The 21,902-nt window shown below is 43.1% G+C and overlaps 1 pseudogene; it reads right to left on the reverse strand.

The window, feature by feature from the left end:
* Positions 1–7,323: 7,323 nt before the first annotated feature.
* On the reverse strand, positions 7,324–8,307 carry LOC130018386 (peptidyl-prolyl cis-trans isomerase A-like; annotated as a pseudogene).
* Between the last annotated feature and the right edge of the window lie 13,595 nt (positions 8,308–21,902).

The following is a 21,902-nucleotide window of genomic DNA, read 5'->3' on the forward strand; positions in this document are numbered from 1 at the left end:
GATCACTGGAGAAAGTATGGGCTGGAATTCCAAACCAAGCTCTCTGCTTTTCACTGAGGACCCTGCTCTTGCTCTGGGGATGAGTGTCCAGCTGTCTGTGTCCCTGTTTTTGAGTAATCTTTGGGGGATAAATATGCTACTGTTCACGCCAAATGGGGTTTTCATTCTGCCAGATGTTTTTCCTGACTGTTGACTTGTATACGTCCCCCAGCCTCATGACAAATAGTTGAATGGTGATCAAGTGCGTTCATTTCCTGATTGATGCCCAGGTGAGACCTGATGTGGCTTCTCTTTCATTTCTTTCCTCATTATTGCCCGGAACTGGCAGGAATTTCTTCACAAACTCTGAGATTTGCCCTCAAATCTCTTTTCACTTTGCCCTGCACCTTTTATAATTTAATGGGAAACCCCCAAGTGTGGCAGTTTTCCTCCTGAAGCAGTAATACCTTCCGTGTTGGACTTAGCCAGGGCTCTGTCCTCTAAGCAGACTTCAATCACTGTGTCGCCGGAGTTCTTGCATGGCCAGCCATAGGCAATTTGAAGGCTGGTGGAGATTGAAGCCTTCATGGTTAAAACTGGGTGTAATCCATAACTAGCCTTAGGGAGCAGGCAAGGAGGTGTTTGAATGGGGCCTTCAAGCTCCAGTTTTCATTAACTGGTCACTGTGTCAGGGGTTTATTAAATTGCAAAGTAGAAACTCTTGGTTAACTGGGCTGCTTGTGATGGAAATAATATCGTCATTCATAATGCTGGGGTCCCAGTGGGAAAGGGCATTAACACACAAATGAGGGTTTGAATTTCATCTGGGTTATACCACCTGCATTTTCAGATTAACCTGGAGCAATATAGACTTGTTTGGCTGGTGCCCTTGGGTTCACCTTGAATAACTCCCCGGAGTAAGGCAGAATGGAATGTGTTCTTTGTGTCCTCTCAAGGAGTTCTACCCCCCACCTACCCCCTATCCCCCAACTCCCCCAGAGCGGAGAGCTTCTTGCAAGTTGACCTTATGATTAGCCAGGGGAGGTCTGAAGTGTATCATTGGCTTTGACTTTTGAGAAGTAAGATGAAGGCATTTTCTGTGTATGGTTAAGCTAAAAGTAATTATAACCAGGGCCCCGGGCTTTCAGCATCTTAAAGCAATGCCCCTCTGGTCTCCTGGGAATCAAATCAGCTCTAAGAGGAAAGGGAGGGCCAAAGCAGGAGAACCCTTCCCAGACCCCAAGCTTGCTCAGTTTCTGCAAACAAGAAAGGGGTTGCAAGGCCCAGCATTCCTTACTACCAGCTCCCTCAGATTGCAGAAAGTGTGGGGGTGACTAGGTTCACGTGCAAGCCCATACTGAAGCAAGACTTGGGGTTTCTAACCATCCCCAAACAGATCTAGGTTGTCTAGGCATTCAAGAGGAAGGACTATTTGACTGTGGGTATAGAGAACAGTGGAAGAAAATCCTTCACATGCTTGAGGCCCTAAATGCAGTTGAATTCCCACAGGACACTTCTGATCCCTATCAACATTCTCTGCCACACAGTCCCAGAACACCCTGTGAAGTTGCCCTTCATTTCTGCATCAGGCGTGGCTTTGGCTGGTGGCCTGCAGGCACCCTCAGCAGAATGGGGGTGGGGTGGGGGTGGGGGGCAGGAAGCTGAGTGGTGTCATTGTTCATCACCCCCAGGGTGTGCCCTGGATGCTGGTGTGTCTATCTTGGCTGAGCCCATGTCCCGAGTGGAACTCCTCTTCCTGGTGACCTGGGTTTGACTTCACATGCCTGCAGCATTCTTCCTTTTCCTATAGAGAACTAGAATCAGAGATCCTGGTCATTTCCTACAAATTCCTTTTCTAAAATGTTTTGAATTGATTGAGATTCTGTGATTTACAATACTTGTTAATGATGGCTTCTCGTGAACATAATTCCACCTTTGAGCAACCCCTTGGGCCATGGGGTGGGGGTGAGGATATTATTTGCCATCATCAGGAATACTGATCTCAACCACATTAGTTATTTTTTAAATTATCCTTTTAATTGAATCATTGTGATACCGTTACAAAGCTTTTGTGATCCAGTTTCAATTATACAATGCTCCTACACCCATCTCTCCACCAGTGTATGTACATTTCCCACCACCAATATCCCCCTCCTCAGCCCCCCACTCCTCCTCCTCCTCCTCCTCCTCCTCCTCCTCCTCCTCTTCCTCTTCCTCTTCCTCTTCCTCTTCCTCTTCCTCTTCCTCTTCTTCTTCTTCTTCTTCTTCTTCTTCTTCTTCTTCTTCTTCTTCTTCTTCTTCTTCTTCTTCTTCTTCTTCTCCCTCTCCCTCTCCTTCTCCTTCTTTCTCTTCCCCTTCCTTCTCCTCCTCTTCTTCTTCCTCTTCTCTCTCTCTTTCCTTTTGTGCATTATGGTTTGCAATACAGATACTGAGAGGTCACCATGTTTGGTCCTTTACCCATTTTCAGTACACATCTCCCATCCAAAGTGATCCCTTGCAACTATCATTATCATAATAGCACCCTCTCTATCCCAACAATTATTCCCCCCCAACCTTCGTTCTTAAGGAGGTATGCCATATTTGTTGGTAAAAGAAATACATGCAATGGAAATTTACCTGGATATTTAGCATGCTGTGCAGATTTACTCATCCATTTTTTTTACTTTTTGGGTCACACATGGTGATGCATAGGGGTTACTCCTGGCTCTGCACTCAGAAATTACTCCTGGCAGTAGCTCATATGGGATGCTGGGAACCGAACTCGGGTCGGCCGTGTGCAAGGCAAATGCCCTACCCGCTGTGTTATCACTCCAGCCCCACTCATCCATTTTTAAAAATTAGGATTATGTGATTAACAATACTATTAATAATGGTTTTTCATATACATAATTCCAACACCACACCTACCAGCAGTGTACCCACTTTCTTTCCACCAAAGCCCAACACCCCTTTCTTTCAGCCTCCTCACCCCAGCTCAATTGTAATGGTCAGTTTTCCAGTTGTGTTGCCTTTGCCCCTTTGTTGCTTCCTTTGCTGTGTAGCTGTGTATCTTTAAGTCTCACATGAGAGACATCACTTTGTATCTATTTTTCTTCTTTCTTTCTTTCTTTCTTTCTTTCTTTCTTTCTTTCTTTCTTTCTTTCTTTCTTCTATTTGGGTCACACCCCGCGATGCCCGCGATACACAGAGGTTATTCCTGGCTCCACACTCAGAAATTACTCCCGGCTGTGCTCGGGGTGCTGGGAATTGAACCCAGGTCGGCCGCGTGCAAGGCAAATGCCCTACTCGCTGTGCTATTGCTCCAGCCCTTATCTCTTTCTTTTGGACTGACTTCACCCAACAAGTTAGCCTAAGTTTCATCTATGTTGCTGCAAATTGTATAATTTTATTCTTTATTCTGTCTAGTATCCCATTATATCTATCTATACATATATTTCACAATGTCTTTATCCATTTTATTTGTTACTCCCATGTCTTGGTTGTTGTACTGAATGCAGTGATGACCACAGGTGTGCATATGTCCTTTTGAATGAATTTTTTTGTACTAGATTCTAAGAAGCAGTATTGCTGAATTGTATGGGAGTTCTATTTCTATTTTTTTTGAGAGATCTCCATATCGCTTCCCATAGAAGTCAAATCAGTCAACATTCCCACAATAGTGGATGAGGTTCCTTTATCACCACAACACCACCCACACTGACTTTTGATAAACTTTCTGATATGTGAGATGGTATCTCTTTGTTTTAGTTTGTATTTCTGCAATCACAAGTGATGGTGAGCACTTCTTCATATGCTGGTTGGCCATCTGAATGTCTTCTTTGGGAAAGTATCTGTTCATCTCCTCATCTCATTTGGGGTGGGGGAGGTTCCTGGAGTTTTTGTTTTGTGCAAACTGTTGCCTTCTAACTGTAGTCTTGATAGAAAGTCAGGGGGTTTAGTGCACCTCTCCACAGAGAAAACTGAAATTCTCTGATAACTCTACATCAGTCTTGCTGCCAGTGCTGTTGTCATCCTTTCCCATGATTGTCTTTTTACCTTATTCTCGGGGTAATGTCCTTTTTCCTTATTCCCAAGTGTACCCCAGTCTCATTGACTAGAGCCCTGTTTTGTAGCCCAGGCTACAGAATACTCCATTATTACTTATTTACCTTGGCTTCCCAAACCTGACCCCTGCTTTGTTCTTGGAGCCCATGCTGGGATCTTCAACTCCTTCCTATAGTTGGAATTCTGCTACTGATTGCCCCTCCTCTTTGCTGGATTTAACCCTTGGACCTTCCAATACCAAGAAGAGCAGAGGAAGGAGAGGTCGAGGGGAAGCAAGGGAGACGTGAGCCAGTCTGGGAACCTGGACAAGGGGATTTAGAGTTATAAAGGGAACCCCCAGGGTCAAGTAAAGTTGCTGAACTGACAAAGATGATTGATGGATTCTGAAATGTCTGGGTTACCATGTTTGTGTGGATTAGAAAGAGTCCTTCCACTTACCTGATGAGATAGCTGGTTTGTGTTTGTAGCGACACTGACAAGTAGTAGACAACACACCACATAGGTCAAGGCTTGACATGGCTGAGTTGGAGGCTCTGGGTTCCGGGGTTGTGTTCAAATTTCAAAATCGTTAACTGGGAAGACCAATATCCTAAATGGATCAGATTATATTTGCAAACTTGTGTCTGCTGTAATACTCCTAAGTATCACAATTATAAGATTTTTTTTTTTGAGGGTAGGCTTTGAGGGGCAACAAAATGGTAGTAAATATGTCATGACCTGTGAAAAACTACTGGACTTCACGAACGATTGGTTTGATAGTGTTGATGTTTCTCATGAAGTTCAAGGCCATGAATAGGTTAAATAGTTGTGGCTTGTTCTTCCAAGCTAATTTAGCTTTCAGGGACTCAGGTGTGCTTGTGCATTCAGCTCCCTACGAATTGTGTTTCTATAACCTGAAAAGTTCACGGCACTTCATTTTCCCCACTATGGAAGCAGCAGCAGCCCTGTTCATCCTGAAAGATAGCTCTAGATAGCAAAGGCCTCCTATAAGCCTTTTGTGTTGGCATTATAGCTGAGGTTGAGTCGCCTGGAAGTTTAGTCAGCAAACTGAGTGGATTCATTGGGAGAGGCTGCAACAAGAAACAAACACATCTTTTTTAAAAAAAATTTTTTTAACTTTGTTTTTTAAATTTTCTATTTATTTATTAATTTATTGCTTTTCCAGTCATACCTGGCAATGCACAGGGGTTACTCCTGGCTCTGTGCTCAGGAATTACTCCTAACGGTGCTTGGGGTACCATATGGGATGCTGGGAATCCAACCCAGGTTGGCTACATGCAAAGCAAACGCCCTACCAGCTGTACTATTGCTCCAGCCCCAAACCCAACATCTTAATGGCTTAAGATAGAAGTCTAAAGGCCCTCCCGTTGATCGTCGATTTGCTCGAGCGGGCCCAGTAACGTCTCCATTGGAGATTTTGTTGTTACTGTGTTTGGCATATCGAATACTCTCGGTAGCTTGCCGGGCTCTCCGAGAGGGGCGGAGGAATCGAACTCGGGTCGGCCATGTTGGCCGCGTGTAAGGCGAACGCCCTACCCGCTGTGCTATCGAAGTCTAATCTTAGTTTATATCTGACATGGTGGGTTGATGTCTGTGCCCACCGAGTTTGGGCTGTCCATCTGGAACACATGGACTTCGAGGTGGCCAAAAATCAGAAGAGAAACTAAAGCTCTTGTTACCTTTGTCAACTCATTGGACAGATCCAGTCTCAAGGTCTCTCAGCCCCCAAAGGCAAGTGTCTAAGACATACTTGTCTTTCCCTGGCCAGAGGGAGAGGAGAATGGGGTATTGGGGATGGCTAGGAATGTCCACCAAGAGCTGTTGTCAGGATCGGTTCAGCCCCTTTCAGCACCTCCCTTGTGCCTGGGGGCATGGAGCATCCTATCAGTGTCACCTTTTTGTTTTGTTTTTCCCCCAGAGAATCCTGCCTGGGGAACTACCTAATTTTGGATATATGAATAAATATTTGCCAGAACTCATACTACTAAATGAGTTCAAGCCTTTGTTTCTGTCATGATCCTCTGCTGAATTATGTCTAAGCTGGATTCCAATCATCAGGTGACCCTGGACCCTGATGGTGCAGACTGTGTCAAGGAATTATAAGCCCATGATAGAAGTTATCAATCAAGTTCTTTCTCATAACACTTACAGGTGACACAGGGGCTCTTAGGGCTTTGTTTGTAAACCTATAAGGAAGAACCAAGAATCTGATTCTCAGCACCATCAGTATGATACCTGAGTGATTCCTTCAAAAGATAAATTTTCCCTCAGTCCCACTCATTGGAAACATATACAGGTAGGAAATCCTGGTGCCTAGTCATTAAAACTTGGGTCACTATTGCTAGTTTCTTTGTTTTTCTGTTTTGGGTCACATCCAACTGTGCTCAGGGCTTATTCCTGGTCACTACTGGCACACTCGGGGGACTACACGGGGTGCTAGGTATTGAACCCACATTGGCCATGTGCAAGGCAAGTACCTTACCTGCTGTACTATCTATCTATCTCTCTGACCCTGGATAGTTTATTTTTTTTAATTAGTGAGACACCATGAGGTACAGTTGTAGACCTACAAATTTTTGTGCTTGGGTTTCAATTATACAATGATCAAATACCCATCCCTCTACCAGTGCCCATTTCCCACCACCACGGATCCCAGTATCCCTCCCACCCCCATCTCCCCCATCCCACCCTGACTCTGTGGCAGGGAATTCCCTTTTGTTCTCTCTCTCCTTTTGGGTGTTGTGGTTTGCAAAAGAGGCATTGAGTGGCAATCATGTTTGGTCTATAGTCTACTTTCAGCATGCTTCTCCCATCCTGGGAGGAGGATCCTCCCAACACCCTTTATTTGGTGCTCCTTTTTCTATCTGAGCTCTCTTTTCCCCTAGCTTGTGTGGCTGGCCTCCAAGCCATGGAGCAAAATTCCTGGTACTAATCTCGGCCATTCTTGGGTGTAAGTCTTGGTTAAAGAAACTTTGGTACATTTACACAATGGAGTACTATGTAGCTGTTAGAAAAGATGAAGTCATGAAATTTACATACAAATGGTACTACATGGAAAGTATCATGTTAATCGAAATGAGTCAGAAAGAGAGGGATAGACCCTGGCTAGTTTAATCTATTTTACTTAAACAACTCTGCAATTCAGCTAGACTGTGGGGGGGGGGGGGGTAGGAAACTGTGGAACAGAGAGAACTGCAGGGAAAGCAGGGAGCCAGAGCTGTTCTGAGCGTGTGGGAGACAGAGAACTCTCCTGAGCTGCAGAAGAAAGGAATGGTCTGGTGGTTGAGACATTCAGAGTCTTTAGACATGTCCACAGTCGGAAATCGTGATCTTGTTGCTGGCCTTGTCCTTTCTGGACTCAAAGTGCTCCATAATCCCCACAATATTCATACCCTCTTCCACCTTGCCAATACCACATGCTCGCCATCCAATCCCTCTGTCCTGGTGCTGCAGATGAAAAACTGGGAATGGTTGGTGTTGGGTCCAGCAATTCCCATGGACAAGATGCCAGGCCCCGGCTGCTTCAGGGTTAAATTCTCACCATCAAACTTCTCTCTACCGATGAACTTGTTATTGGTGGTAGGGGAAGTCCTCACCTTGGCACATAAATCCGGGAATGATTCTCTGGAAGCAGGACACCTGGTAACCAAATCCTTTTTCAAAGTCAGTGCTCAGAGCATGAAAATTCTCTGCTGGATTTGGAACATTGTCTGCAAACAACTCGAAGGACTTACAGTCCAGGGGCTCGCTCTTGACTGCAAGGTTGAAGAAGAATGCGGTGGGGTTGACCAAGGCTGGAGCACGTGGGGGGGAGGGGGTGGAAGGCTGTAAGGCTGCCAGTTTGCACTTGAAAGATCAAATAACTTCAGAATAACATGAAGTTTCACCTCTCTTCCCCGGAGACATGGAGTAGTGTTGGAGCCATGGGATGCTCTTTGTAGAGTGGATCTGGACAGAGTGGAGGGAGGGAGCCCTGTGCTGCTGGATTTGCAGGATGACAGGAAGATGCTATGGGTCTTAGTCCTTCCGCTATCACAAAATGCACTGGACTGAGTTACTTAAACAATAGCAAATGACTTCTCAGAACCAGGGAACTCTCAGGTCAGGGTGCCATCCGGATTGGGATGGGTTGAGGGTCTCCTTGGCTTACACATGGTTGCTTTCTTGCTGTGTCCTAACTGGGTGAGGAGAGAGGGAGCTCTAGACCCTTCCTCTGCTTAGGATGATACTGCTGTCAACCATTATAATCTCATCTAAAACTAATCATCTTCCAAATACCGTCATTATTGAGGCTGCTACAACCTAGAAATTTGATGGTGGTGGTAGGGATACATTATTTAGTTCACAGTACCATGCTGAAAGATTTGTCTGATTTAATTTAAAATTTAACTGATTCTTCTCAGCTAGGAGGTCCTGGGAATGTTTAGCTTTGGCCCAACCCAACTTCTTCTTTCTTAGTTACACATTGTGAGGTTGGTGACTTTAAGCATTTTCATGTTTTACCTCAGAACATTCATGTCAACGAATTGGAGGTGTGAGGTTCAAGCTTCAATCATATCATAATTTGGAAGAGCACTTGTCTGCTGAGAGGGGAGAACAGCAGAGCATGTAGGGGAGGGAAGAGGAAGGAGAGAAAGAGAAGGAATCCACTGTTCACAGTCATTTTCCAGCGAGCATTTTCTAAAAGATCTTGAATGAGTTGGCTTAGATGCATAGGAGAAAAGGATGAAGGGTGGGTAATCTTCATTCTAGCTATCAGAATTGTTACTATCATTTTACTGTATATTCATCCATAAGTGTTTCTTGACCTGTTCCTCCACAGAGTCTTCTGTAGTATCCTGGGGATAAATCACAAGCAAGACATCACCCCTGGCATAAGGGAGCCTGTCACAGTCTTGTAGGAAATGAACACAGGTAAATGAATGATAAAATTGAATTACAGTTCAGTTTGAGAGGGGTTTGATGATGGAGGCAGTCTCAGTAGACTTCCTGGAGAAGGTGACCTTTATTTATTTATTTATTTTTTTATAATTTATTTCTTTATTGAATCACTGTGGGAAAAGTTACAGAGCTTTCGGGTTTAGGTCTCAGTCATGTAAATATCAAACACATTTCCCTTTACCAATACTTATTTTTAATCGTGAACCCCAATAGAACCCCACCTCCCACCCCTCCCAATTCCTGTGAGGCAGATGAGTTCTAGTTAATACTCTATCTACTTTGACTAGATACATTGTTTCGATAGAAGATACACCATTATTGTTTAGAGTTTACGACCCCCACCCCCCAATCAGACATGCTGAAAAAGCGTTGTGAAATGATTTGCTTTCTACAGCTGGGTTTAAGAATAAAATGGGTTTAAGAATAAAATGATGTCGCCCGGCCGCGATAGCAGCCACGCGGTTCTGGATTTCTGCTATTTTACTTATTAACCCTGGAAGTATTTCTATAAAAAGTTAGATAGTTAAGAGATTGGTTTCTGTGCTCTGGAGTCATGGCCATGCTGGAGAGCTGCTCGTGGGGGGCAGCTGGTGACCTCGGTCGGGCATGAAGGACGGCCCATTACGCCCCCCCTTCCCATGAGGTCCCTGCCGCCCCCACCCCCGGCTCAAACCTGCTGTCCACAAGGCTCCCATGCGGCCGCCATCTTGAAGGTGACCTTTATGATGTGACATTGTGAAACTGTAATCCCAAAGAGACAGAGCTACCAGACATGGCCCTAGAGAGAGAAATTAACTGGGTATGATAAGTTTGGTTTAGATAAGAGATAATAGTTCTGTTTATAGAGGCAGTAAATATATTGAAACTGAATATGCAAAGAAGAATAGACAAAAATAGTCATACCCTCACTCTGTTCCTAATACCTTTTTTTTCTTTTTGGGTCACATCCGGTGATGCACAGGGGTTACTCCTGGCTCATGCACTCAGGAATTACTCTTGGCAGTGCTCAGGGGACCATATGGGATGCTGAGAATCGAACCTGGGTCGGTCGCGTGCAAGGTAAACACCCTACCCACTGTACTATTGCTCTAGCCCCCTGTTCCTAATACCTTTTATCTTTAGTGCGTAAGACCTGCTATGAATGAAAAACACATCATCATTCCGAAGGTCAGGTGTCCTGATCACCCTAAAATCCTACCCTGTTTATCCTGAGACCCAATCTCTTTCTTTCTTTCTTTCTTTCTTTCTTTCTTTCTTTCTTTCTTTCTTTCTTTCAAAATTGAATTACTGTGAGCTACACCTACAAAGCTTTCATGATTGAGTTTCAATCATACAATGATCGAACACCCATCCCTCGACCAGTGTACATTTCCCCCAGTATCCCTCTCCCCCCCGCCACAATACCACCCTTCTCCCTGGATTCATGGCAGACAATTTCCCCATACTCTCTCTCTCTACTTTGGGGCATTATGGTTTGCAATACAGACACTGAGAGACTATCACGTTTGGGGCTTTATCTACTTTCAGCACACAACTCCCATCCTGAGCGATCCCTCCAACCATCACTGACTTAGTCATCCCTTCTCTATGCCAGCTGCCTTCTTCCCCAGCTCATGAGGCAGGCTTTCAACCATGGAGCAATTTTCCTGGCTCCGTGTCTACTGTCCTTAGGTGTTAGTCTCATATTATGTTATTTTATATTTCACAAATGAATGCAATCATACTATGTCTATCTGTCTCTTTCTGACACATTTCACTTAGCATGATACTCTCCATGACCATCCACTTATAAGCAAATTTTATGACTTTATCTTTCCTAACAGCTGTATAGTATTCCATTGTGTAGATGTACCAAATTTCTTTGGTAGATATACCAAAGTTTTTTTAACCAGTCGTCTATTCATGGACACTCATGTTGTTTCCAGATTCTGGCTATTGTGAACAGTGCTGCAATGAACATACAGGTGCAGATGTCATTTCTACTGTACTTTTTTGCATCTCTGGTGTATATTCCCAGAAGTGGTGTTGCTGGGCTTTATGGAAGCTCAATTTCTAGGTTTTTTTTTAAAGAAATGTCCATATTGTTTTCCAAAAAGGCCGGACCAGTTGGCATTCCCACCAACAATGAGAGAGTCCCTTTCTCCCCATATCCACACCAGAACTGGCAGTTCTTGTTCTTTTTTTTTTATGTGTGTCAGTCTCTGTGGTGTGAAATTTCTGATTTTCAAGAAATAGACAAAAATAGAAATTTCTAGCCCCATAAAGAAACTCAAGAAGATGGTCATTCACCCATTTCCCCCCTAAAAATTTAAGGTGTTGAAATCTTTAGGGGGAGGAGGGCTAAGAAGCAGGCAGGCTGGTAGGGAAGGACCCCCTATAGCAATGGATTCTTGGGAAGTAATTAAATCCACTAGCCCGAAGGCTGCCAGAATCCACATTCTGGACACAGGAACTAAGGTCTCATCAGACCTTCCCCTGGCGCCAGCACAGACCCAGAGAAGGCTGGACTCTGCTCTGAGAGAAAGGAAGCGTGCACATGTGCTGTCCGAGCCCATGTGCTGCCCATGCCCATGAATTGCTGCCCAGCACACGTGGTGCCTGCATCTTCCCTCTTGAGATGTGGACTTTCATATTTTTGTATCCAATGCTGGGGTATATAATGGGGCCACCTCTCCACTCTGCAGAAGCCTGTGTTTTCTCTTGAATATGGTATTCCATCTCTCTCTTTCTTTCTTTCTTTCTTTCTTTCTTTCTTTCTTTCTTTCTTTCTTTCTTTCTTTTCTTTCTTTCTCTCTCTCTCCTCTCTCTCTCTCTCTCTCTCTCTCTCTCCTTCCCCTTCCTCAAAACTTACAAATAAAATCTGTTTTTACTTCACACACACATGAAAAAGAAGTTTCTAGTCCTACCTTACCTACTATAAAGGCTGAGGTAGTAGAAGCCACCTTCCTTGTACTCCAGTGGATGTGGGGCCCTCTCCCTTCTTGTAAAACCCCATGCACTGTGTTTGCTTTTCTGCTTCATCAGGCAGAGGCTCAAATTTGACTTAAGGATGATCAGGAGTGCTCCAGCAGAGGCCAGATGAGTGAGTGCTCCAAGGAAGAGGGGTATGAACCCTTGTTATCGATACAAGGGGCTCTGTACTACAGCCCCAATTGCAGACATATCCTACACTGTGGCCTGCCTTTCATGTTAATATAAGGCATCACTCAGATGCCTGCCTTGTAGACACCTTCATTGTTTTAAATATTATGAACTATTCTTAAGTAGCATTTTTATAGATGATACCTGGTTGTCTTACTGGCCTTGCTATGAATTAAAAAATTCATAGTTGATTAATAAAGTTTATTTTTAGAAATCCTGTGTTTGAGACCCAACAAAGAATATAAATAGAGTCTGTTGACTTCCCATATTAAAATTGACAGTCCACTAATCATGGGAATATTATCTTGTTCTCATCTTTTGCACTTGAGGTGTTTTAAGTTGTCACATGCTTATGGTACATTAATGAATGACGGTCAACATTTTTTTCAATAAAATATATATTCCTTCACTCCAACTCTAGTCTCTTTCTTATGATAATGCTTGAATCCAACAGAAGATTTTACCTGCCTTTGTCTCAGCTGATTCAAATGCACTGAAAGTGATCACAGCTGAATTACTGAGGTCTGCCAGCAATTCCTGTCCAAGGTTAACTATAGAATGTGATGGAAATATCCTAGAATAGGGTCAGAACTCAGTTCTCATGTGTTCTCCTTGGTCATCTCCTAGTGTTTCATTATTATATCATTTATTTTCTTGTTGGGCTGGAGCGATAGCACAGCGGGTAGGGCGTTCGCCTTACAAGCGGCCAACATGGCCGACCCGAGTTCGATTCCTCCGCCCCTCTCGGAGAGCCCGGCAAGCTACCGAGAGTATTCGATATGCCAGACACAGTAACAACAAAGTCTCCAATGGAGACGTTACTGGGCCCGCTCGAGCAAATCGACGATCAACGGGAGGGCCTTTACCTTACCTTACCTTACCTATTTTCTTGTTAATGTGAAATACCTTTTTAAAAAAATACCTTTTTTTTTAAACACAGTAACAAGTCTCACAATGTTACTGGGCCCACTCGAGCAAATCGATGAACAATGGGAGGACAGTGACAGTGACAGACATTTTTTAAAAAATAAAATTAACGCCTATTTGAGAACTATTTCTGGTGTTATGCTGGTTACCTGAAGGGTTTGAGCTCTGAAAACATCAACTGTTAATCCTAGATGGATCCCTTGAAGTGACCAGTCACACCATGGACACTGGTTTCTATGGAATGTTTCTTCTGGGGCTCGTGTGGTCTTGGGCATGTCACATGCCAACCCACACCTTTTCATTTACTCAAGCTTGAAATTTGGGTGATAGACTTGATTATCTAGGAGATTCCCAAACCTTGTACTTCAACACTCTTATTGTTTTTTTTATAGTGTTTGTATGGAGAGAATGGAGAGGAGAAATAGAAGGGTAGAGGACAGAGGAGAGAGACTGAAGTCAAGATTTCATACCCTACTTTCTAAGTGTCTAAAGAGGGGACCCTAGCCCCACAGTTGTAAGTTTGGTGGGCTCCCAACTTTCTAAAATAGTGTGAGTAAATGCTTATCTAAGGCATTATTTTCACTGCTATTCAAAAATACAAATCAATATTTGTGAGCTACAAAGGGCAGCAAGAGAAAAGTGATTTTCTAAAAGCTCCCTGGACCACCAGTAAAAGTTCTAAAAAAGGCTGCATTTAGAATACTGCTGGGTTATATTGGCATGGTGGTACCTCTTTCTCTTTTTCTCTTCTGGGGACCTTCATATTTATGATGGCCACGTTTCCCCCATTATTATTATTGTTGTTGTTGTTATTTTTTATTTTGGTCAGTTGCATAACAACACAAATTAACCCTTCGGTTCCTGGAGAAAGTGCCTCTGGGGACTGGGTTAGCGCTCAGTTCCTCTAAAATATTCGGGCTTGGGCCGGGAGCTGAGGGGGCAGAGCTGAGATGGAAGTGGGGAGATTGCTGGCTGGGCCAGAGGGTGGCAATTGGAGGGCTGGACAGGAGATGGAAGAGTGGTAGTCAGGATCAGAGCTGAGGATTTGACTTTGACTCCAGAAAATCTGCATTTCTCTGTAAGGAAGACCATTGCACAATAATTTCGATTTGTGTAGTGGAAGAAAGATGAAGTTCTACCTCATATAAGTTGATGCTTGAGATTACATACTGAATGGGTAGCCAAGATTCCAGGAACAGTGTTCCATCTAGGTTGAGGGGGGTCCCGATTTGGACCCCTTCCAGCCATTCCCTTCTTCCTAGGAGAAAAGATATCTGAGAAAGAAGAGGGGCACCTCTGTATAGCAAATTACTTCCCGGATTTTGTTTTGAGTATTTGAGACTTCACATCAGTAAATAGCTCAGTCCCAGCTCCAGACTCTGCAGGGTGTTCCCCAGGTTTGTCCTGTGGATAGTGGTCACCCCACTGGGTCATGTGTCCCCGAGGGCCCAGCTAGTCAAGAGCTTATGGGTTACAGGAGTGAAGTGTGGCTGTATCTTACATTGGAGGCCAGCCTGAAACACATAGGAATAGGAGTAACTTTGACAAATGAAAGGAATCTTATTTATTTTTATTTTATTTTTTAAACTAAGGAAGAGTGATTTAAAAAGTTCTTGATAGTTGAGTTTTAGACACAGGAATGTTCTAGCATCAGCCTCACCACCAGGGTCACTTTCTCTCCACTAGCATGACTTCTTGATGGGCACAGTTTCAAGTTTGGTGGTGGTGCTTTGGATCTCAGTTTCCAGTGTTCTTGAGTCTGTAGTTTGGGTATAAGCTCTGCGCTCCTCCACACTCCTGATGTACCCGGGGCCCTCACCCTGCTTTCCTGTTACTTCTTGTCCTCATCTTCTTATCTCCCCCCTCGATTTCTTTCCTTCTTTACTAAATTAAAGGAATTTTGAACTGTGCTTTAGCATTACAGATCTTTGGAAGGTATATTTTACAAGAAAATAATTTATTTAAAAGTGTGCTGAATTGATGAGTAACATTCATGTTTAGGCACAAAAAGCACATGGACTTCCATTGCCTTAGGCCCTGAGAAATACTGTGGTGAGCTCCATTTTCGAAGTACAGTAAGGCCTCACTTACCATTGATCGGTTCTTGGAAACTGATGATAAACAAGACAATATATAATGAAACAATTTGGCCCTAGGCTGCTTGATAAGAAGAGCTAAGTTGTTCCTACAGCATATTTCTAGTCATAAAAGCAGTACCAAGCTTCTAAACAAATACTCCACACAATTTTTATATAAAACTTCTTTGAGTTCATTTATTCATTTTCCAGCTTGATTCCCATTCAGAGTTTCAATGTCCTGACTCTCTTCAGAACTAAGGCATGTCCAACATTAAACAGGACATCCCTCAAATACCCAGTGCATTACACACACACGGATTGGAACAAGGGAGACCTCTTAATAAACCTCACCCCTCTCCATTATGGGAGGAACCCAGAGACCTTGAGAAAAATCAATAGACATGGGAATGTGCCAATTACGTAGGTAGTGGAGCTGGTGAGATTCTTTCTTTTCTCTCAGTATTAAAAAGAGTGATGTTAGACGCAAGAATATTACTTTGGTTTGGGGCCACATGCAGATGTGCTCTTGACTTTTTCTTGGCTTGGTGCTCAGGGATCACACCTGATGGGGCTTCAGAGACCATTTGTGGGGCCAATGATTGAACTCAAGTAGGATGCTTGCAAGGCAAGTGTCTTGCCCTCTGTATTATCTCTTACACCCTGCAATTATATTATTTATGAACCTGCTATACTTAGAAAATGAAGAGTCTTTAAGTAAATCCTTTCTGTCTGTTTGCAGGTAATGAATCAATGTGCTTGTCACAGGTGTTACCAGCAAGACACCAAAACTGATTCTTAAAGACGTCTCTCAGTGCTTGCTTCAGCTGCCTATAGAGTTTTATCGAAACAGCAAGTAAATGAGTCCAGATATGACTGGGCCACTGGGAAGCCTGTGTCTTCATCCTGCCAGTGTGTAGGGGGGGGTCACTAGGACTGTACATACTGATCAGCATCTCTTTCAAATCCACCTTTGCCTCTTTTCCTTAATGCACTACCTTGTCTGAGACCTGGAAATCTTCCTAAAATGCGGTGGGAGGCAGGGAAGCAGCTGGCATCACCCATGGGCCAAGCCTTATTCTAAATGCTTGATATTTAGGGACCTGCTCCAGAATGGGATCAAGATGCAAAAATTGGCTCCTTGTTTCAAATGATTAGGAATTTCCAGTGAGTTCATTTTAGAGCACTAACACCAGCCTGGGCCCCATGGGATGGCAGAGGCCACACAGACCAGCTGGGAGTGCTCCCTCATGGGGTATGAGCTCTTCAGTGTTCATAGCACCTTCTGGAAGTGTTGCTCTTCCATATTACAAACAGGGACACCTAGATCCAGAGGGGCACATGTGGTCGGTCAGAGTCTCAAGTTAAAACACTGCCCAGCTGAGAAGGGAGTGTAGGAGTTGTTGGTTCCAATGAGTATCCTCTAAGCCCTGGTGAGCTCTGGCTAAGAGAGTTGGTCCCAGAGCACAGCAAACTTTCCCGAAACCTGCTCCAGGGCTGGGCTCTACCTCCAAATTTCTTTACTGGTGTTACCAGTGGCCCTTTTCTATGCACCTCTATTGTCCAATTGTCTTCACCCTGAAAACAAACTCTTCGAGCTGAGACCAAACTGGCCCCACCCCAGTAACTTCTTGCCCATCCACTTTATTTTAACTTAGATACGTTCTCTGGGGTATCTCTTCCCCCACACAAGAAAGAGGCTTAATAACATTTTAAACCCACCGAAATCAATCTAGTCTTTCCCAGGAGGGAGTTTACTGTTCCGAAAATCAGATTTTCTCCATATTGTTAGAATTACAAAATTAGTTCCTTTAAAATATTCTACTTAAGCTGTTAGAAAAGATGGTAAGGTAAAGGTAAAGGCCCTCCCGTTGATCGTCGATTTGCTCGAGAGGGCCCAGTAATGTCTCCATTGGAGACTTTGTTGTTACTGTGTCTGGCATATCGAATACTCTCGGTAGCTTGCCGGGCTCTCCGAGAGGGGCGGAGGAATCGAACTCAGAATGGCCATGTTGGCCGCTTGTAAGGCGGACGCCCTACCCGCTGTGCTATCGCTCCAGCCCAGAAAAGATGAAGTTATGAAATTTACATACAAGTGGTACTACATGGAAAGTATCATGTTAAGCGAAATGAGTCAGAAAGAGTGGGATAGACACAGAAAGATTGAATTCATCTGGGGAACATAAAGCAACAAAACGGGAGACTAACACGCAGGAATGGCTGAGTTTAGTACCAGGAATTTTGCTCCATGACTTGAAGGCCAGCCACATGTGCTAAGTGAAAAGGAAGCTCAGATAGAGAAGAGAGCACCAAATAAGTGTGTTGTGAGGGTGGGAGAGACATGCTAAAAGTAGTCTATAGACCAAACATGATTGCCACTCAATGCCTCTCTTGCAAAACACAGTACCCAAAAGAAGAGAGAGAGAGAACAAGGGGGAATGCCCTGCCACAGAGGCAGGGTGGGACGGGGGGGATGGGGGGTGGGAGGGATGCTGGGACCCGTGGTGGGGGAGGATGGGCACTGGTGGAGGGATGGGTACTTGATCATTGTATAGCTGAAACCCAAGCACAAAAATTTATAAGTCTATAACTGTACCTCATGGTGTTTCACTAATAAAAAAATGATAAAAAAAAACGAAGCAAAACAAAATTCTACTTATTTTTGCCCATTTATTCACAAGTACTTTTCTTCCATCAGCCTAAATACGTGAATTTTTATTCTAGATAATTTAAGATTCCAGGCAATTGTCATACGAGAAAGTCTATTTTAATCTGTTTTGATTGGCTTGATACTTCAATACTCGAACACACAATGAGAGGTCATCAGCCAGAGATACTGTGGCCCATTTGTGAAATGTATTTCCTTTCCACAAAGTTTTGCCAAAAAGTTGATCTGAATGTTAAGAAACTTTGTTGTGTGAATGCAAAAGCATGAGGCTGTGTCCTTTGGAAAGAACACTTCAGTAGCACTTTTCCTCAAATATTGAAGCTAAGTCAGACTATTATTAGAACAATTGATTAACTTTGTAGCATTTATGTCAGAAAACTTGTATGTTAAATGTCTTCTCTCTAATCAGGTTGGAATCTGGGGTCAGTGTATCATCAGAATGAAGCCTTGATTAGTAAATGTTACTTTCCCGTGACTAATTATAGGAAAATAAGAGTGTGTCTTCCGTTTTCAAAATATTCTCTCGCCACACCCCCACTTCCCTATGGACAAGTATCTATAAATTGGTTTGGAAGTTTAAGGGACGGAAGTAAGAGCAAGGGTAGAAGGAAAAAGGAGACATCCTTGAGAAAGTTTAAAATAAATTAAGTAGATCTGATTAGTAAAAGAAGACAGCTACATTTCAAGAAGATGTTAAATGTTCTGTACAAATCATTTTATGTTGATTAAACAGTACACTGTAATTTCTTTTCTAAATTGAATGGGCTACAGTGAAAAATGGTATTTGGCCCACCCTGAACAATAACTTTTCTCAGAAGACCTTTACTGTGAATGGAGAATTTTAAATTAGATGAAGAAAGAACAATGCATGGTGTTGCTTAGCAACCACAGTAGGTCTGTTACTGAGAGATTCCAAATGGATAAGTTTGGGGTCACTTTCAGAGAACAAATAAACTAATTAACTGGGACAAAATTAAACATTTTTTTTTACCCCAAAGCTGAATTGATGCCAGTATCATTTTATTCTTACATTTGTGCCAAGAAGAGAGATGGTCATGATTATGAGGCTTCCTGACCTGGGTATGGCTCTTGGATCAGTTTCCCTCTGGGTGGCTGGTGGTGTGGCTTTAGTTTGAGAAAGCAGCATGGGATGGGCAATCAGGGGTAAGATGCTGCATATTGTCCCAGGGTCTTCCCAGCTGTGTGGTGCTTTTTGCAGATGCGGATTTCCTCCCAAGAGCAGAGGTGGGTGAAAGCTCCAATTCCCACCCTCCAACCCTCATTTCTAAGTTCTAATTTCTGACAGCACATGTCAGAATGAAGTCAGCCACTGCGTTTGCCCAGTGCTGGGCAAGAAAGGCAAAACCTGTCCTGGGAAGCTTGTCTCTAGACAAGTTTTGTTGAAGTTTCGACCAGGCATCAGAATCTGCTGCAATTTCATAGAACCTTCACAGAACCTTCAAGTTGAGTCTAAAGTTTTTAATTGTTGACTTTTGTAAAGTTCTTTCAGAGATGGAGAAATTGCTTCTGGAGTCTAGACTCCTGATTTGGTTATTTAAAACCAAGAGGAACCAGATTGAGGACGTGGGTTAGGCAGTTTGTAACTGCTTGTACATTTTATGAAATCTGAGATGCTGTCCTTTGGAAAATTGGCCATTGTCATGCTTATCACTCGGAAAGAAAAGCAATGCCACCAGTAAAAGGGAGATGGTACAACTTAACATCTTTTAATTTCATACTTACTGAGTCATTTTATGTTAGACTTGAAGTTTTGCCACTTGTTGAGCAATCTACATAGTGTATATTAGGAAGGAAAAATGGTCGTCATGAATAAATTATGGTTTTCTAAGATTTCTGAACTATCCAGATTTGACTCTTTTCAGTTGCTTTATTGAATAAACACACTGTTTTATTTGTTGTTGTTGTTCTAATTTTGTACCTAGGCCTGATCTTTTGCCATCAGGGGCTTTGACCCCTTTTCTTAAAATAGTTCAAGGCCAGCAAAACCAAAAGTAGGAGATCCAGACTCCAACTACCAAACTTAAAGATGTTTAAATTTGTAGGTGGGATGGACTATAGGAGGGAACCTGGGAATATTGGTGGAGGGAAGTTGACACTGTTGATGGATTGGTGTCGGAACATTGTATGTCTGAAACTCAGTTATGAATAACTTTGTAAGTCAAGGTGCCTTAGTAAAAATATCTTATTATTAATTACAAGCAATACAAAATAAATTAAATCTGTTCTGTTTTTGGAACAGGGTTTGAGATTTTTTTCTTTTTGGGTCACACCTGGCTATGCTCAGGGGTTACTCCTGGCTCTACACTCAGGAATCACTCCTGGAGGTGCTCAGGGAACCACATGGGATGCTGGGAATCGAACCCAGATCGGCCGTGTACAGATCGCCTACGCGCTGTTCTATCGCGCCAGCCCCCAGGGTTTGAGATTTGGATGGAAACATTTAAAATATGGTGGTGGGAAGGTATAATGGTGGTGGGATTGGTGTTCGAATATTGAATGTCATCAATTATTGCGAATAACTTTACAAAAATAAAATAAAATTTTGAAAAAGTGATTCCAGTGGATTCAAGGGAGTTTTTATGAGTGTTCCAGTTGGATAGACTGGAACTACCTTAAATAATCTACCTGGTTTACAACTTACTTAATTGAATTCTTAAAAATTTTTTTTACTTCATTTGCAAATATAATACATTTGATTTCCTCTCTGTAGCTCATGTAATAAATTAAACTCTAGATATGGTGAATATCAAGTTATCTTAAGCATTCCAATGCTGTTTACAATTTAACCAACTTCTCTGAAAAGTTTTTAAAAATATCAAGCCTAAAATAAATTGCTCACTTTATTGGAATCACCAATCAAATCCATCGATAAATCAAATTATTCCCCAAACACTTTCAATAACAAACACATACAGATTACTACTAAAAGCAACACATAAGCATTAATATTCTAAGCTGCTTGGGATCTGGCCTGTGGATCGTCAGAAACTTTCAGGTTGCTTTTGGGAGATGCGAATTCTCAGCCGGTTAAAGGAGAGCAAGTCTCAAATCAAATCCTGCCCGCATATCCCTTCTTTATTTCACCCCCCAAACGAACTTTTTTTTTTATCCAAGTCTGGGTACTCTGTTCCCTGACTTGTGGGTGATGGTACTGAAGGATCACCAACACAAGAGGTGAGGTGACAGCATTAGGACTTATTTCTCCCCAGTCAGTTGCTGGACATTTAAGTTAGAACACATCAAATATTAATGGTATTATTTACTTGGTATTCTATCCTACTTTGGAAGCGTGGGGATTTTCTAAGATATCTTATTCAGACTCATGGCTTGAATACCAACAATTTAATCAACAGCAGTTGTTTTCTGGCCTTCTCTATGTGAATAAGATAGCTCTTGAATGTCGATGGAAATTTGGTTGGTCGAAGAGGGTTGGTGTGCAGGTTTGCTGGCGAGAAGACTGATAGAGACTTTCCACGAGTCTGCTGCCCATGCTTGAGCTAACGTCACATAACACCACAATAGTGCACTGTCCATGTGTGAGTGTTTTAAGGTAGATTGCACCTATCTTAACGTCTTCCGAAGGCGTAATATATTCCCTGGAAAAGTAGATTTTTCATTTGCTATGGACTGAATTGTATCCCTGCCTGCTCCAAGTCCTTTGCCTTAGGAGATGGTGTGACTCCATCCACCCATCATTGGTGCATCCCTCTGAAGGCTGAATTCCCAGAAGGGAAAATTTGTTGAGGTTGGCTTGGTCACACTCAACACTGGTTGGGATGTGGCAGGCCTAAGTTTGGGGGCTCAGTTTAGGATATACAGTTCCCCCAAAGGAGAAGCAGAATTAGGCTATACAGTCATTAGTCCTACATGTACTTCAAGCCTGGAGCTGCTGTTAGGACTTAGCGGGTGGGGGGGTGGGTGGGCTCATTACTCTTGTGGCTCCTTGGTCTGTGTGGGTCTACTCTGAATTGACATTTGAGGAGGGGGGGGGCGGTTAGCAAATGCAGATCTCTGACTGCTTTGACTTCATGGTGTGCTATGGAAAAATCCAAAATGCTTGAATATCACTGAAATGTCACTTTCCACCTGTCCAATTTTTCAGCTTT

The sequence above is a fragment of the Sorex fumeus genome, unplaced genomic scaffold (assembly GCF_029834395.1).
Source record: "Sorex fumeus unplaced genomic scaffold, SorFum_2.1 ptg000264l, whole genome shotgun sequence".
Taxonomy (NCBI): Eukaryota; Metazoa; Chordata; class Mammalia; order Eulipotyphla; family Soricidae; genus Sorex; species Sorex fumeus.